The sequence below is a fragment of the Nylanderia fulva genome, unplaced genomic scaffold, assembly GCF_048542155.1.
Source record: "Nylanderia fulva isolate GAGA-0341 unplaced genomic scaffold, ASM4854215v1 Scaffold2, whole genome shotgun sequence".
Classification (NCBI taxonomy): domain Eukaryota; kingdom Metazoa; phylum Arthropoda; class Insecta; order Hymenoptera; family Formicidae; genus Nylanderia; species Nylanderia fulva.
Window position 1 is genome coordinate 7850301 of NW_028190263.1, and position 19457 is coordinate 7869757.

The 19457-nt window shown below is 36.1% G+C and overlaps 1 protein-coding gene and 1 long non-coding RNA gene across 2 annotated transcripts in view; one reads left to right on the plus strand and one right to left on the minus strand.

Moving 5' to 3' along the window:
- LOC114937066 (uncharacterized) overlaps positions 1-19457 on the minus strand; it is a 201750-nt gene that overhangs the window by 172236 nt on the left and 10057 nt on the right. Inside the window, exons 4-5 of the long non-coding RNA XR_014924581.1 lie at positions 595-869; positions 437-472 (exon numbers count right to left, since the gene is read on the minus strand). This is a non-coding gene — a long non-coding RNA (uncharacterized LOC114937066). The remainder of the gene's footprint in view (positions 1-436; positions 473-594; positions 870-19457) is intronic.
- Positions 1-19457, plus strand: part of LOC114937065 (neurotrimin) — a 126450-nt gene that overhangs the window by 25945 nt on the left and 81048 nt on the right. The window lies entirely within an intron of this gene.

The following is a 19457-nucleotide window of genomic DNA, read 5'->3' on the forward strand; positions in this document are numbered from 1 at the left end:
AGTGGCTTTGATCATTTTAAAAATATTCACGAATAACAGTTTTACAGATATTACGTATCGCTGAATACTTTGGCAAAAAATTGCCGCGTTCGTTCTTTCTTTCGTTGGTGTATGCGAAGCTGGTTTTTTATTTCGTGAAACTCAATATATTTAATTATTTTTCTTTGTAAAAAGATCAAACTATTTTTAGAACTTGTGAAACTATCAATCTTTTCAATTCTGTTAATCACTGATAAGAAAAATGCCGCGGGACAAGTTTACTTTAATAATGAAACTATTTGTTTGAATTAAATAATTCTAGTTTTTGATATTGGAAACAAAGCCAGAACTCTTAATTATTTATAAGTTTGCGCGAAATGAGCCGCCGGCTTCATACAGGCTATTACTGTTACAGAAATATTAACAATTAAATAAACAATTTCTCATTCACCAATACCTGCAATAGCGGAGTTATAGTACACAGCACATTGATCTGAAAACAAATTAATGTATACATGTGTGTATGGATGTTATGTGTACAGGGTATTTTGAAAATTTGGAAAGGGCCGAATATATCTTATAAACAATGCAATAAAAAAATATTTTTATGCATACCTCATAGTTGCCCCGTTCTCACCCGATGCTTTCCTGGTTTCCTCCTCTTCTGGTCGATCATTCTCGTCTTCGTAGCAGTCACGAACACAAATAATTACGATCGTCCGACACTTTATACGGCACTCCCGACACGCAGAACTTTACACGGCACTCCCGACGCGATCGTACGCTTATTTCGCGTACATTGCACAATGAGAGAACTATCGAAAACACAAAGCAACGATCCGTTTAGGTATTATTGCTCATAAATTGCGCGCAAATTTGGCTGCGAGAACCTGCAACAACAAATAAAATACATACATATATTAGAGAAATATTAATATCTGTAAATATCTGTAAATATATATAAATATACGGTTATCTTTATATAGCTTAATTAATTTTTTTTTGCTTTTAGAAAGCAACATTCTTTTTAAAACTTAAATGTAAAACTATAAATTAATCGTAATATTTACTTATTATATTATTTATTGTTACAAGGAAATTATTTATCGTTATAAGGAAAATACCGTAGGACAAAGTGAGACTGTACGTAAAGTTGTGTCTCAGTTTCCAATGTATTTTCGTTGCTTTAATAACTAGAACTATTTGCTTAAACTATCAAGAACCATGAAAACCAGAACTCTTTATTATTTATAAATTTCCACGAAATCAGACGTCAGCTTCATACACGCATACACATCTTTCGTTGTATTAATCCTCATCCGTTTATTTATTATAAATGGATTTCGCTCTACAGAGAAAATGCAATTTCGACAAAGAAATCACTTCAAAAAAATACGACTCGCTATTCAAATAAAATATTAAAAACTTTTCTCCCTCTCTTTCTTTCTCATTTTTTTCTTCTTTTTAGTGGAAACTAAAAGAGTGTAAAAGCAGTAAATGGTTGATATAAATATCGCTGGAAATCATAAAGATCGAAATCGATGTATTGAAAAACGAATTATCTCCATCTCTTATTTAAATTCAACTCGAACATTAGGCAATCCATGTAATTCAAATGGTTGCTAGGTTTATATATATATTCACCTCGTATTGAATTGATTCTAGCGCCCATCCCATCCCATACTTTCCCATGTACTTTACAGGCGATTAACTCGGTTAATTACAGATAATTATTCTCTTAATTATCCCTTAAAATCGTACCTCCGTCGCTTGCATAAATTTATCCTTTAATCCAACGTGGATTATAATGGCTCGTCGAATCAAGGGTCCTCAAAAATTTCGCTCTATGGAGCGTCTTGTCAACGATTCGTAACCTCTCATGAGAAAACATTTTTTTCTTAGCTTATATTTTGCCTGTTGTGTATTAAATTAGCTTTAGCTGCAACTAATTCACTTTTCTTCGTGCTATGAAAATCTCTCATAAGCTCTGCGCTTGCATTAAATGAAGCATAGCAAATTCCAGCACTTTTCTCCTCTTTCTCTCCCTCTCTCTCTCTCTTTCTCCGAAAAATATTTCTCGAATATTTATAATAAATGAGAATGTTACGTACTTGACATTGTTATGCACTATTCGACGATTTACGGATTTACGTTTAAATTATTAAATTACAATGCGACGCCTTTTGAAATTAATATTCTTTTCAAATAAAAAAACATTCGCAAAAATACTGTCGCAAAATTTTAATTTAGCAAATAATTCATTTTTTAGTATAAAATGAATTGTGTTACATATAATGTTATACTATTGAATTAGAACAATAGAATGTTAAATTGTCAGTTTAATTAGACTGGTCTAATGAAAGATTTATTGCGGCTAGAATTACCATTACGTTATTTACATGAATTAACATTGATAATATATTGCTTTAGAATAACTTAAAATTTTCTTTGATATAAAAAAAGGGAAGAATTTTAATTAATTCTAATATTTAGTTGGTCTATCATACTTATAGAACCCTTTGAATAGAATGCAAATGATGCGTAGATGGAATATATGTAGGTATGTATATGTATTTTATAACAATTGGCAAGGATTTCAATTTCCGTTTTGCGCGACATTTTTCATTTGCATTCTTCTGACAATACCGTATCGTCTCCCAATAAACGTAACAAAACGTGATCAATGTCGACAGACGCGGATGCCTCTCTCTAGTCGTGGGTTTGCCGGCCAGCTAGTCGCAATTACCGCGCAATGCGCCACGGATTACGAGCACGTTGAAAAACCGCATAAACTTGCGCGTCGGTTTTTCGACGATGAATGAGATTTAACAAGATCTCTCGAATAGAAGTGCGGCAAAAGGTAGCAAAAAATGTGTGTCATATTAAATGCTGCCGCGCGAGTCTGTGCACGTACTCCTAAAAATTTCATATCTTCTCTCTATCTGCGAATGGATATTGGATACCATAAATATTACATCGCCCAAGTATATACGTCGGATGATTGAACATGTTCGTATCGAGTAGTAATTACGACTCATCCGGACCAAAAAAAAAAAAAGAACATTTCACTGATAAACAAGGAGTTAAACTTTTAGTAAAAAAATTGATGAAAAAGAACTTTTTGCAATTTTTTTACGAATGCTTTAAGATATATCAATGAAAATTTTTCCGACAATAATTTTTTCTGTATTATTTAATGAAAAATTTTTAACAAATTTCAAAAGATATATCTCTTAAATTTAGAATTAAAACAGAGCGTAATCGTTAAAATCAGAGCAGTTTTTTTAGTCGAACAGTACATAGCAGTTCTCAGCACGTAGCAATTTTCTACGAAACCGCGACAGTGTTTGTAAGGTCGACTATGGGCAACGGTAAAACAACGCCCTGTGAAAATGGCTCGTAAACGTGGGACACAATTTGAATCGGTAATGCCATTGCTATTGAAAGGTCGCTATAAAACTCAAGTCCACGATATCATAAAATGGCGAAACGTTTCAACGGTATTTCTTACATGTCTCCTTGAGATAGACGATCATAAAGATTGTACGAACCATATCATCGCATTTATATAATGAAAAAAGAGACTCGAGATACAGCATATACTTGTATCAAATATGGCTCTCAACAAAGCCATGTTTCTCGATTTAGATCGTATAGATCTATTTAATTAAGATTTTAATTGTTGTTAAACCTGAGTTTTGTGATACTTTTGAAAAATCACGAAACAGATTTTTATAAATACGGAATGTACAATATTTGAAGCGTCACTTGGTAAGATACGTGATCCAATTTTTCAAGGAAGGTGAAGTTTGTCGCGTTCTTGAAAATTACGTACATGCTGGAGGGCGAGTTCTTATTAGAAAGGTGCGATTCGTACGTGACATTGGCGTTTTCGAGGATTTATGGCAACTTCGAAATACACACCGATTTTCGACCAAATAACTGCGGTGGCTGATTAAATCGGAACACCGGCACTCTCGCGGTACTTTCAATGTAGTACACGCACCATACGTATCGGTCCAATGAATTAGCGTAAATTACACGCACGGGGGTCCCAGCTTGCGGTTTATTCGGCACGCTGAAATATTTAATCGGCACCGTAACTAAAATCACAAAATAAATCGATTTTCCTCATTTCAGCGCCGATACAATATTTCGGTTTCGTCGTGAGATATGCCGTACAAAATTAATAAATGCTCCATCGTAATCCCGATCACTGATAGCAGTTATTAATTACATTAGCGTAATTAAATTATGCAAATGCTTTGAGCAATTGGTTAAAGCAAATGAATACTTAATTATTTATTCACATAATATATTACCATATAATTTATATATACATATATGTATATTCTAGCGCTCTCGTTTATTCAGACGTGTGCTTCGAGAAATTATTATATGCAAAAAAGATACTTCTTAGCGATATTGATTCTAAACGTAAACTCTTATTGAATTCTTTGTAGAATTATTATTTAATAAATGTATCGTGATGAGTAGCATGCATAAAACATATTTGAATAGAATATTTTAAATTTCATAGAAATATCTCTCTTTTTCTCTTTTGTAGTCCTTTCGCGAAATAGAATATAACATTATTATAGTTTTTATTCCATAACAGAATATATACGATCGAATTTCTGCTGTCGAAATTTCGTATGTACCTACGACCGTTCGTACCCAATATGCTTTGTGTAGGCGTAATACAATAAATCAAGCAATCACTATAAATAGCGAAAAGGGTCGCGAAGAGCGAGGGACCGGGAAAAGCATGTACGATCACACAAAGAGGCCGCGCTTCGAGAAGGGATGGACTGGGAATTGGGGGAGCATACATCAGATTGTGCCTCGCGCACACACATATATACAGTATCCCTGGGTAAAAGATAACATTTTCATTCTTGTACCAACGACAATTTCGCGCACCAGGTCTGCGGTTGCGTACACGCTGCGTTATTTATTTTCCCCCTTAGAACGCGCGACAAACGTCAATCAACATTCCCAGTCGCGAACTCAAATACGCTCTTTGAAAAAATAATGTGTGTGACGAAAATATTGCTGCTCGCTCTTCGACGCGCGTCGGAAAGCGTCAATATTTTCGCGTATTACTTTGCGAGCTGCAAGCTCGCATTTGCAATGTGTATTTACGATGATTGAGTGGACAATAAAAAAACATCTTCTCTCTATCTCCGATATTTTCCGACAAACGTGTCTCATTTGCACTGTCATTTTATCTATGCTCGTTTTTCTGGAAATTAGCGAAGCGTAGTATTTGCGTTTACGATGTTGAACTGCTAATGGCTGCACTGTATAATTTCTTATCGCCGTGCACAAGTTATACACAGTGTATTATGAACTCGACACTACTATTGGTAGACTCAATCAGCTATAGGGAGAAGTGAAACGAAACAAGTTGATATAGTTGAGAAACACACGTTATCCGACTCTGTTTGACTTGGCTGTTGTTACAGCTTTTCGATGATCGCGCGCAGAAATTCATTTTGGAGCAATCTCTGCCGTTAAATAAGAGTTTCGACACGGCATCTCGCAATTTCGATACAATGATATTTTTTTCTCCACTTTATGAAGAGACGAATGGAGAAAAATATTTCATTTGTATCGCACGCGCATTGTTACGCGTAAATATTAAAACCATATATATTTTCTTGGCATATTTTCTTATCTCTTGTATTTATTTGACAATGGAATTCCTGAAATTTATTATAGGAATCGTATATTGTTCACCTGCTCAATAAAATTTTACTGTGATACGAGCGAAAATCACATTGGCAACACGTACATAATTATGAAGATTATATATGTATATGAAGAGAGAAATCATTTTGTAATTATTAAATTATCTGTAACTGATTAACTTTTATGACTGTTTATAAATTGATCATTATTAAAAAGAGGAAAGCCACTATAATCGATGTTATTAAGATATTAACATTACTTATGAGATTATAATTGATATTTTATTAACGTGTTATTATACATGTTAATCATCCTTTATCGTCACCATGGGTACGATAATTGATTATGTATTACGAGTAAATATGCAAGAGAAGGATAGAGAGAAAGCCATGAATTAATTAAATGAAGTAATTTTCCTATAGTATAATATACATTGTATAATAATCAATACAACTGCTCATACAGTGAGATATATTTACCCCCGAATTACGATTGTCGATATAATTAGTAATCGAATAAATAATTAATATTTGATTAATTATTTTACGATAAATATCATCTAGATGAAAATAGACAAGACAAAATATATCGATAACGAATATTCCCGTTATTAAAAATAACGGGGGCGCAGCTGTGCAATTTTCTCTTTCGCGACATTAGAAGTAGATTAACAATGCAAATCAATTTAATTTAGGGGGATTTTTTTTTCATTACTCGATTTAAACACACCCCCGGTTCTTTTTCCGTTCATCCGGGTGCACATTCTATTTTGCATTTTCCCTCTCAAGTATCATACGTTGATGTATGTGTCGGACTGCTCGGTAGCAACGCGGTGAGCATACTGATATCGACATTTTGACGGACGACCACGCGCAAAGAGGAGGATATTTGGTAAAAGGTATAAACAGTTAATGTCTTTGGCGATCGAGATCGTTTCACAGTGAATGCGGCCGATGCTGTCCGCTTTGAAAGCAAGCGCTTTGATGTACTTTGACACACTCCAGCACGGTATATCACCGCGGCTCGAGTGGCGAGTATCCCGTTTCCTTTAAAAGTCGAGTGACGTTGATGAAGTATGCTGTATATATGTACTGTGCCTGCAGGTACGACAGCAGGATTTAACCAATATTTTACGCGACACATCAGACACATTGAAATATACTAGTAGTATTTTGTAAGGACGTAATATAGAAAAGTGATTTAAAATTTCTATGACAAAGCTGAAGTATACAAACGTATATTGTTATGCATCTTTTTATTTTTATATATTTTTATATATTTAATAAAAAAAAAAGTTACACAATACAAATTTCCTTCCCTCTCTTTTTCTCTATTCCGCAAAATTAATAAAATTGAAGACAGCTTTCGTCGTTATCTACGCAAAGTTTCCAAACACTTGGTGTTTCATTAAGAGGGACACGATATAAACTAAGCATTGCGTGGTCGCTCGTTACGCCGTAAGGATTCAATTAGGAGTCTCGAGAGAGGAGCACGGAAGGCGTTGATCGATGAATTAAATCGCGAGCGGCATCGCGGCCGGTTTAATTCATTGACTTTGGAAACTAGTTGGTGAACTCCTAGGAGGTAAATTCGGAGAGTCGCCGGGAATGGTCGATTCGCGGCGATAGATATGCTTCTTCGCCTCTTCCGCGTCGATTTTACGAACTAATACACGTTCACGGACAAAGCCACGGCTTATGAGAATAAAACTTTCTTATTACCGCGAAATACGGGATAGTACCTCGGAGATTTTCTTCCTCTTATTCCGATGCAAGCTGATTTAAGAACTAATTCGATCTTATCGACTTTCGACCGTAATAATTTAAATTGGTATTCGTTACGCGATTAAATATACGTATATATGTGCATTTTTTCTATGCTGATGATTGATATTTACTATAGTTTAGCAACACGCTTACGTTTATTTCATACGTTTATATTCAACACTGAATATAATGATTATATTATAAAGAATGGAAGTATATACATATATGTCAGTATTATATCAAGAAACGATCTTCGATGGCACAAAAAAGAAGTAAACAGTATTATTAATTTTTGTATAAAAGTAATAATTGTTTTATAATTTATCGAGCATTATCGGTTTAATATGGTGATAATTCAATAAATACGCGATTGATTCTGTTAACTTTCTTCATTACTAGCAGTTTCGAGCGTGCGACGTTGTGTAACTAACGTAGATTAATATATCATTATAGTTAAAATATATGCACATAACATTGTTGTAATCTTAGTTTCTGAAAAATAATTTATTTAATAATAATATTAATATTAATATTAATATTTTTTCAGGAAAAACAGCTCTCGTGATATTAAAATATTATAATGCTATATGATTTGTTGTATATTTTAAAACGTAAAAAAATTCTATATGTCATACAACATTATATAGACATTTTACAGATTTAAATGAACAATTTTCTCCGCAACTGCATTTCAAAGTTAACTAAGAGAAGCACTTGCTACAAGAAAATTGATTCTACTACGCATAGTTGCACAAGCCACACGGTTTACACTCTCTCCGGAAATCTTGTAATAACCATGAAGCCTTAATAGAACGTCCTAGTATTATCATAACAAAAATTGACCTAATTTTCGTACATTGTGCAGTCTAAAGTCTAAAGAAAATCTCTGAGAATCTCCGCTGTAACGTTCTGTCTCCGAAAGAACAGACGGAAAAAAAAAAAAAAAAACATCAAGCCGCATAATTCCCATAATCGCTATTAATTGTAAAAGTTTCCCGAAAGAATGCGATTCGATTGCGAACATTCCGGCAAAGTTCTCTGGAGAAAAGAAGAGAGAGATCCGTGTTACATAAATTTCACGGCGTCCTGTAACATATCCCACCCCTGGACCATGCAAGCTCGAGTTACCCTTTCCCCCGGAGTTTGTATATCGCCTCGGTAGTTTGAACCAGTTTCGCTCGGAAATCTGGAAGGGTTGTACAGAATGCAAATAAAACGGATGGCATAGGAAGACAAGACAGAACGAATTCGCGAGAGCAGAGGGGTCCGGAAAAGAGGAGGGACTCGCGGATGAGAAAAGCTTGGATCCAAGTTTCGTAAACGACGCTACTTAGGCGATAAATTGAGCGCGGAAACTTTTATCCCCGGCCGGGGCGTTTTGTTAACTTCGGGTGACGTGTTGCGAAAAACGGCGCGTCATTGCGAGACACGCGCGCGCCGAGAGATCGAGTTTTAATGATACTCAAACATCTCTCATCCTCCACTCGGAAAGAGGGATTATGACGTGGATTCGCGTTTTTGAATTTCACTGCGAAAACGTCAAGTTATCTGCAGATAGTTATGTTCTGTGACTTTTACGCTCGCGCCATCCTCTTCCTCTTTTTTTTTTTTCCCTCGATCGTTCGTTTAGTGTCCCGTAATGAGGTGCTTGCTCGTAACGACGCTATCTCGTGAAAAGCGTCTCTTACGGTCGCGACTGAACGATTAGGACCTAGACTCGCACCAGCAGACAACACACGTTTCCGGGAAACCGTGTCGTTGTTTCGCAAAGAGACTCGCTTCACCGGAGAGAAAACATCATCCCACTGCGCATTTCCTCTACATAATTACTGAAATATCTTTCGGCGTGCAAGCACGTCGTGATACACCTCTCTCCGAAATTAACCGTCACGCAAATGCATCGGCTTAGAAACGATATGAAAGGCATTCATCATCGAGACGTCTTATGCAAAACGGCCTAAACTCTCACGCGCATCTGCACGTAAATCTCGCAGCCATTAATTAGGCATCTATGTTGCATCAACCCTTGTAATTAGATGCAGTTAATAGTTGGCTGCCGAGCTCGGGGAGCATCTTGGGCTGGAAGTGAAACTCTGGTAATCCCTGGGAAACGCTTGACAATACACACGTACGTGCACGCGAATGTTACACGGTTACACGTACACACGTTTATTGATTTCACGTCTGTGTGTTCACGTATACAGGGAGATTCAATTTTCCTGCATCTTATTTTCATGAATAAATATTCGAGTACAAATTTTCGATGTATATTTCAGCGTGTGATTTAACGAAACAATACTGCATTATTTATTTTATTATCGTTCAAAAAATATCTAGACTTGTAAAAGCATCTACATTGAAGAGAGACAGAATCGTATGTGTCTTGTGCTATAATAGATAATTATTCTGTAAATTGTTTTTAATTTTTGAAACATTATTAATTAAAAAGTGTATAACAACTATTTACGAGCGTCACAAAAATTGAAAGACTCTCTATAAATAACAACATTTCTCGTTTCTCTTCATCTTAGAGACACTCTGTACATTCTTATGCATCGTAACAAATACGAAGACTCAACAAATGCATACAAATGTAAAATTCACATTGACACAGATGCAGAAGGGGATTGTTCAGGCTCAGGCGGAGTTACCTGTCTTCGCGTACCCCTGATTTGCTTTGCAGACTACTGGCGTCCGTATAATTAAGCCGCTATTTACAGAGCCCTCCCGTTTAGCTGTCCGACAGTACTTTTGCCGAAACTCTGAATCTAACGATGGGATTTCGAAATAGCGGAAATTTTAGTTTGCGTTGTGTGCGGTCCGAAGGTTATGTTTATATAAGCTTATAGAGGATGCTACGGTAATCTGGGAAAGTGCGTCAGCACCCGACAGAATTAGCCAACAATATTTTACGTGTCCATACTTTGTACACATACACTTGTGAGGAAAATATTGATTATTTTTTTCCAAGTATGATGACATCTCAAGATTAACAATAGAAGATAGAAACTTGAGGATTTGGTTTGCAGATTTTTAAGTGCAAAATAGTGTACGTAAAAAATATACAGTTTTGTTGTTTATTATATTATATATATTATTAAGACGACACGTATTCGAGGAAAAAATTCGTCATTTGGCGAGAATAAAAAGAACGTGAAAGTAAGATTTCTAAAAAGTAATTAATAAACGTAATGCTTGCGTGTGTATTTAAATCTGACAAAAGGAGAGTGCGAAACTATATCGATGCGTGACGCAAAATGCGTACGTTATAATAACTTTTCTGTCTTGAGTTATATCGAGTTACTTGAATGTTATATCCGGGTTTGCCGGATAATAATCAAGCAAACCTCTAGGGAATATACTGCTTAACGATCCCGAAGAACTAACAAACTAGATAGTGTTATATCTGCATATGATGAGATATACAACATAACAACGACGATGACGACGACGACGACGACGACGACGACGACGACGATGTTCAGCGGTAGGATTATAGAAGAGTACCACGTATTCAAAACTTTCATCGGAGCGTACCGTTTCATCGCGGAATCGTTTAATCACCGTAGAGATGCCGACTCTTAGTGAGTGAATGAATTTTACGTTGAAATGTTGAGCTTTTCACTAATAACTACAACTTTGATCCGCTCGCACAATAATACGTCTCGTTATTAAATGAGATTTTAATACGAAAAAATCTACTGTGTATGTGTGTGTGGCTGTATTTTTTTAAAACTTGGATTCTCATACAAATATTATCATTATTAATTATTTATCGTCAATTTATCTGATCAATATCGTTAATATGTTAATTATTGTAAAATTATTTCTTATTTTTGTTTCCTATTTCTGCAACATTTTTATCAAATAAAATTGTTTTTCACCATCTGCCTCGACCTATATTCTTACGTTATTTTCATCGCCAATATCATCATAAAACAAAATAATGTGGAAACTCCGCATTATCTTAAAATTGAAGCGGCAAATCCTTCGCACGTTGGGTTGACAACGTTATTTCTTAAAGTAACTGCTACCTTCTATAAAGCATTTTATTACCAACCATTTTGTTCGAAAGAAAACTCGAGCGTAGAAAACGCACTGCTTTTATTACTTCATAAAGTTCGTAAACTGTATAGTAAGTCATTTGAATCTAATTGCTTTATACTTAATCGGTTTTAAAAAATTTACAATATAAATATAATAATATATATGTCATTGAATGAACAATAACGAAATTAAAACAAAATTTATAAACCAAGTATTTATTCTATATAAAATAATACAGTACAATAACGAAATTTCTAAAGGAAAAATCTTGACGCTCGGTAGAATTCTAGGAGAAAAATATAATTCAAAAAAAACAAAAAAAAAAAAAAAACAAGATTCCGTATTTCTTTTACTGTCAACACTGACGCTCTCATCCGTAATTCGTTGTCGGTCATTAATCTTTCCGCGGCGGAGCCCCTGGTCGATCGTAAACTTCTTTTACGCGACGAGGTACTATCGTCTTCGAGTTACTTCGTTCCGCTTTTGACGCGATTTAACTCGGACGTTCACCAGCACCGACAGCATCGTGAAGGAATAACAACGAAAGATCCACTCAGACCCTGCCACGCCGCGTAATCTGGAGGCCGCCCTGACGTATTCACGTCGCTCGCTTCCGAGGTAAACCGTTACACTCGGTAAAACTCTCTTCCTTTTACTACTGACATAGCGCCGCGAACGTCAAGCCGGGCTTACGATTATTACGTTCCCGGCCTCGAAGCCGCGTTTTTTTTCCGGGCGACGTCGCACGCGCCCGGATCTCCATTATAAATGCCACAGAATTCATTCGCGTCGTCGTCGTCGGAGCGACGAGAATCTCGCATTAGGGGCGGAAAGGGATGGAAAAGAGAAGGTAGGAGGATAAAGGTTCCCGAGCATTGTTTCGACGGAAAGTCGTTTCGTTCCGGGAAAAATGGTCGCACTCGTTATTACATAATTCACTAGATAAGACGACGCGGAGTTTAAGATGATTTGGAAGACTCGTTTGCCGCCTCTTATTGTTAGAGATAGGGTTACGTGCGAAGGAGGGTGGAAGATGCGACGCCTGAGTGTACTATGCTTGATGGAGGGTTGAGGGTTATATTCGCGCTGCGCTTTACGCTAATGCGCATCGTTTAACCCCTTCCCTGCGGAAATAGCATACCAAAGTGCACTCGCAATAGTACGCCGTAGATTCTAGATTTCTCTTTTCGCGCGAAATAAATGGCTTACGTGACGTCGGTTATCTACAGATTATTGCGATTACAGGTGCTACATACAAAAAACAAGCGTCGTATTAAATGAATTATGCAAATGTCGAGTTGACTTGCGTGAGAGAAAATGTTGAATGAATTCTTTGATGACTAGCAAAATAAACTCCTATATACATGTACAATACGTTGCAGTAGGCGATTAATATATGCGCATTTCGATCTCTTGCGAGAAAGTACAAGAATTCGAGGATATAAATCTTGGGGCAATTTTCAGAAAATTGGCAATTACGTTATCGCCATTAATCCTTTCTGTCTCCGCTTTCTTATTAAAATATTGTAGTAGCGTCTGCAACTAATTACTTTTGCAACATCCGGTAGTCACGAACGTCGTGTGTTATAATGCAATGATTAATGGAGATATTATTTATTTCTCGAAACGTAGGGCAATATTACGTCGGGTAAAATTCGTGTGTACCATTTAATAATATGTATATAGAATTTTCGCAAAAACCCATCGTCACTTCTTTCTTCTATCTAAATATCGTTCAAAGCTCGACATAACTTTACTTTCCGTTTCCTTTATACTACTAAATATAAATTGCGAAATTATTACAATAGAAACTTATTGTTGAACCGGCAAGGAATGACTACATTATAATGTGCATAACTCACGAGCGTGCAGCAGTTGCATTAATCTAAATAACGTGAGAATCATGCGACGTATTTATGGAATGTAAAAAGTCTGCGTTCTGTGTAAATTATATTAGTGCTAAAGTAATAGAGTTGCGCTCTCTGTCTCTTTTATGTGTTATGTAAATCATCTTACACAGATATAATTCATCATCTAAATATTTTTAAGTGAACGTAATCATTTTTGTATCAATAGCAAAGTAATATTCGTTTTTCCATCGCCATTCGACCGCCTTTGCGAAAAATTTTGCATAAAAGTACATATTGATATATTTCATTAGAGAAATGGATTCGTATACCTGACTCGCGCTCTCCGAAGCCACTTCGAATATAGCAACATTATTTTTAAATATTTAAATTTCAACAGAAAGAGTCGGGTAGTGCGTCAGTTTCAAGAAAAAAAAATAATTTTCATTGAAAGTGATTAGTCGTGCACAGAGCACAATTTTTCCTTGATTATAATATACACTTGGTTTCGAGCTCGTTGAAATTTAAATATGTATTTCACATTGAAATAGCCTTACAGTGTTGTTATTTTTACTCAGAATATTTCGCAAAACATCGCGTATCGTTTGCATTAATCACTTTCGTACTTTTTCTCGTCATTTCTTGTGTCTCGAATATACACGCAGGAAATTTACAAAGAATAAGCAACGACGAAATAAATAATCTCGCGTACAGGAGAGGATTGCATTTCGTACGCTAAAATTGACATTGTTTCCGCGACTGATGAAATAGTTATCAAAGAAATGCGGGATATGTGCGTCCGAACGCATATACGTATTCAAAATGAAACTTTAATCCGCGTCGCTGCGCAAGAAGAAAGAAAAAGAGTTACGCGACGAACCGTGCGTCTTCCTACGCGCGCTTTCAGATCGCGAATGGGTAATGTCGCGGTAATCTGTATTAATTTATAACTTGGCGTAGAAAACCGTGTCGGTTTTGCCGCGCGAGGACTTTATCGCATCGGCGCGTTCATTCGTTTTCGCAGCGTGAGCTAGCGAAAGAAGAGAAGGAAGGGTATAGCTTTGGAGGGCGACAGGAAAGCGGACGAATATAGAGGATGGAGGTCACGATGGATTCGTAACGATTGCGAGAGGAAACAGCCATCTCTCGTGCCCGTTTTCACAATGGAGAACGCATTTATTCCGCGGTCGCGTTTTTATTATCCCTCCGAAGAGACGAGAGATTCGGATACGACGGGCGAAACTTTGATAATATCCAACGGCAAGTTCGTCGACCATGGCGAAGGCGGCCCGATTCCGAGTCTCGAGTCTTAATTGAGTGCGTCGGCAAGTGAATATGAAATACGTAACATCTTGCCTCGGCTCAGCGCTAGAATTGCTTTCCGACGGTCACTCTACAGAGATATCTCTCTCTCTCTACTTGCGATATCACAGCGGTGCGAATTAATATTTAGATGATGTTTACGTTTGTGACACTCTCTTACTTTTAAATATATTAAATAAATGATCGAGTTGATCCTGAATTTATTTTAGTCGCCTCGTTGTAAACTCGAAATTACAGAGCAAACGGATATACGTGAGTATGGAAAATAAAATAAGCAAATAATAAATAATAAATAATAAATAATAAATAATAAAATAAACGCGAATGATAAATGATGAAATAAACGTACGAATAAATATTTCATATACGTGAGTGTGGAAAATGAACCGCACTACTTCAGTATAACCATTGTTAGCATAAATTGGCAGTCGTGTTAAAATTGAGCGAACATCATGCCGAACCGACTCGATGGATCGTAGCTATCAACAGTCCATTACGTAATCCGTTTGTATATCTTGCCGAGGTGTTTATCAAAGCGACGAATGTAATTAAATGTATTAAACCGGTTGAGCGCTGCCAGCGTTGCTGTTGCTTAATCAACTGCGGCAAAATTGAATGAAAGCACAGCAATATCGGGATGGTATCGATAGTAAATAAAGCGCGAGACGCCGAAAATATTTAAAGAAGCGATCGATGCCTATCGATCGTATATAATAAGGGTATCGAATTGACATTGGAAAAACGAGTAATAATCCCATTTAAAACAATATTTTATCTTCTTTGCCCGTAGGGAGATTCATTTTACATAATTCAGATCACAAACGGTTATCGATGAAACACAGCTTCGCCAACACCTCTTTTCAATTGTGTATCTAGCAGTGGTTCATTAACTCGCTCTGGTCGTGTTGCGCATTGAATGGCAGTAAAATTGATTAATAATCGCGAGCGATGAGCTTTTCCGTTGGCCGATAAAAGTCTGTTATCAATAATTTCCTACGATTCGCGAACATCCGATTAAAGTGCTCGGATTTTCCAAAAATATGGAGGGATATGTTGTTGTGTTAGCGATAAAGGTATCGATAAATTATAATATATTCCGAATGCTTCTGTTTAAATGCGTATTGATTTTCATCGATACATGGCTTATCACCAACTACTGCGCTACGCGTAGAAATCATTTTACTTTGCAAATATTAATCCAATAAAGAGAACTAATTAATTGTATCGTTAATGCTTTCTGAATCGACGCAAATAATACGTTGTATGTTTTAAATTGACAAAATAAATTTATTGATATTTTCAATAATCCTTTTTTAATTTAAATTTTAAATTAAATATATATATATTAATTAAATTGTAAAATATATAGAAATTCAATTAATTTTATAGACATTAATCGTTCGATTTAATCTGACAAGAGACAATATTATAGATTATAAACTGATTTAAAAAACAATATTTAAATATAAAGCTAAAATATGAAAAGATTTTTCCACACAACGCAGCGGGGCAAATGTATCTTTCACGGTTATTATCTGCGCGATACAAAACAGATGGTAAAGCGAGAAAACGTGAATAGAACGTGATACACCTAGACATGTGTCGGCTCATTGGCGATGTCAGATCGCTGGTCCTTTGAAAAAGGACATAAAGAAGAACGATGTGAGAGGGAAGCTATGAAGAAGGATCGCTTGCCGCTTATCGTGTAACGAGTTGCCTTAAACCTAGCATTTTTTTTATTTGTATACGCGCTGAAAAGAGGTGCGAGGTATTTTGCGAAATCGATTCTCTGGAGAGAATTATTTTCAAGGTACGCTCTCTCGCGATCGTATGAAATACTGATGCATCGGCGACGCTCACTTTGCACGTGGATGTAGCCTCCTCTTTCATAGAGCTATCGACTGGCGTATATAAAGGGTTTTAATCGCCCTTCCTTTCATACTAGTTTTGTTGGCTTAAGCCAGGGCTTATGCTCTTCGTGCAGCATTGTTTACCCACTTGCAGGTCCCCCAAAGCGAAGGAACTCACGCAAAATTTACATCCCACCATCGTTTGTGGCTCTTTCTACTCGAAACTCGATCGATCGGTCCAGATTATCCTTCATAGCTTTAATGCAATTTAAGTATTTACTTGCCATTAGGCAAAATATAGTTTAAAATCCTCCGCAAGAAGCTTATAGGAAATGATTAAAAAATCTTTGTCAACTTTGTATTATGTAAAACCTAACTTTGTAATCGAAAATCGTCAATGATATATTGTATGCATCATGATGTTTAATGAAAAATGTAAAAAAAACGATTAAAAAATATTATCAAAGTTATTTAATCAAATACAATAATATTAATAATAATTACAAATAAACTGTAAATCCAATATAAATTACATGTCATATCAATCAGATGCACTGTTGACAGTGAATGAACATCATTTAATGAGGCATGCATTGAATATATTAACCAATTCATTATATACTATATTCTATCAAATCTCTATCTATCTGTGTTTCTATCAATATTAATTATGTATGAATTTATGATATGTACTCGCATAAATGATAAAGAGAAATGTATTGAAATATTCGATTCTAACCAATACATTTTTGATAGTCATATTATTACAATATATACGTAAAATAATAAATTAAATTCGTGAGACACGGATGTAACGAAAAATATTTCGCGTTAGGATGTTACAGTGAAATAGCGAAGTAAAGCTCAGATTACAAAATAATGGCGGTAAAGTTCTGGATGGACGATCACGGTGAAACTAAAATGAAGATGGATATACGGGAAATGGCACGGTAACGTCCTAGAATGGAATAGTTCATCCCGCCCAGATGGGTCATTAATTCATCATAAAGCCGGATTAATTAATAAAAATTACTTGAAAGTAATTGCCAGCTCAATAAAGTAGAACAGGCAGAAAAGCGGTGCGTAAACGGCTTTAGCCACGGATTTAAATAAATCCGCAACACTTTATCTGTAATATGAAAGATTAATACAACATGCGTACATACTCGTGTTTCTAGCGCATTAAATCTACGTTTTTGACTTTTTTACAAGTCAAACATAGAGAGGTGGAAAGAAATCTTTATATAATTTTCCCACGCAAATAATTTTAACATGTGACGTGTCATCTAGAGACTGCTTAGATCGTGATTGCCGACACAAATATCCGACTCACGTGTAGGTCCTAATTAGCACCGTTACCATGATGGAAATCTAACCGAAATAGACCTCCCTGACACTTTCGAGCACGCAAATTGCGTGCTCAAAGCGATCTTTGCGGCGATGATTAATTTTCGTTCGTAAATTGTTTCGAACACTTGGCGGTGATCAAGTTATGGCTACATTACTTGGAAGTGGATCGTGACGAAGAATAATGACGTATTCGTCGCGTGTGCGCGCGCTACGGAAAATGCGGTCACGTCCTAAATTAATATTGTTTCGTAGGAAAATACAAGTTATGATATGGGGTGACACGTGTTAACGGCGAATCGAATAACGAAGTTTCTGAAGTAAATAGCTTCTAGATCCATCCCTTCTCCCGCTATGCATATCTATTTATATTCATATCTGTTCGTATCTACAGACCTATATATTTGCGCAGGCGGTGGTTAAACCGCTCAGATAGAGCCAAGCCAATTGCATAATCCACGTTAAGGTAGAACTTCCCAAGTGCGCAGTTATTATCATTTCTAACAGCCGTATCGACCGTTTTCGCAAGGGAGATTAGCCATTACCGCACGATCGGATCGCGGAAGCAGCGCGTAGCAGCACGGCTTACTTACTTATCATCGATTGAACAATCCGTAGCTATGATCAAAGGCGCGGTTATTACAATAGGAAATGAAACGAGCGGCAGCGACTTTCATTGTAACTGCGTTACTGTAACTCTTTGTGAGAACAGCATTCATCCACGTGCATCCGGCAAAAGAGACTAATTAATATTTTTCCGATATGTAAGACTATGCGAAGAATAATAGGAATACTAACTGATGCGTGCATCTTTTTTTATTTCGAATGATGAATTAGCTTTTTTTTTTCCTTTGCATCCTGTGCCATTATAGAGCGATGATTGTTGGATTGAAAAATTTATTTTGCTATATTTCTCTCGAATTTCGTTCGAAACGAATAACTCATACATTTTTCCTCGCAATATGGCGCAAAAAAAAAAAAAATGAAATCAAGATAACGAACACGCAAAATTTTATAATATATATGTGCATTATATTCGTCGCACATATATATATATATATTTCGCAAAACTTTTATATGCCCATAAGCTAATTTTTAATATAGAAAATAAATCGAAAAAAATAATGTTATTTTAAATAAATCGCCCGTTGTACACGATCGAATATAGATCCAATTAACTTTTATCTGCAACGTTAAATCGGCGAATGTGTCAGCTGTAAACTTGCGTTTATCCTCCAAGGGCTAATACGCAACAGAGTATACACGTTACATATTTCCCGACGCGTCAGATAACGCAGACTTATATACGCGTGAGCAATGTATTACGATATTATCGCACCTGCATCGTAGAATGCATCCCTATATTCTATAATAGCTGTATTTTACGGAATTTGTATGCATAGCGTACAGAAGAAGCGATGTTGCGTTTTACGTGAACGGAATAGCACTCGAATTACGTTGTACTTTCCCTTCCGAAAGAAATTTGCGTGCATTCTCTCGCGTGCACGGTTCGTGCATACGCGGTATACGCGTGTTTTTCGAGGTGACTTTCGCACAAGCAGAACGAAAAAAAAGAAGACTTTAATCCTACCGCTCGATCCGAA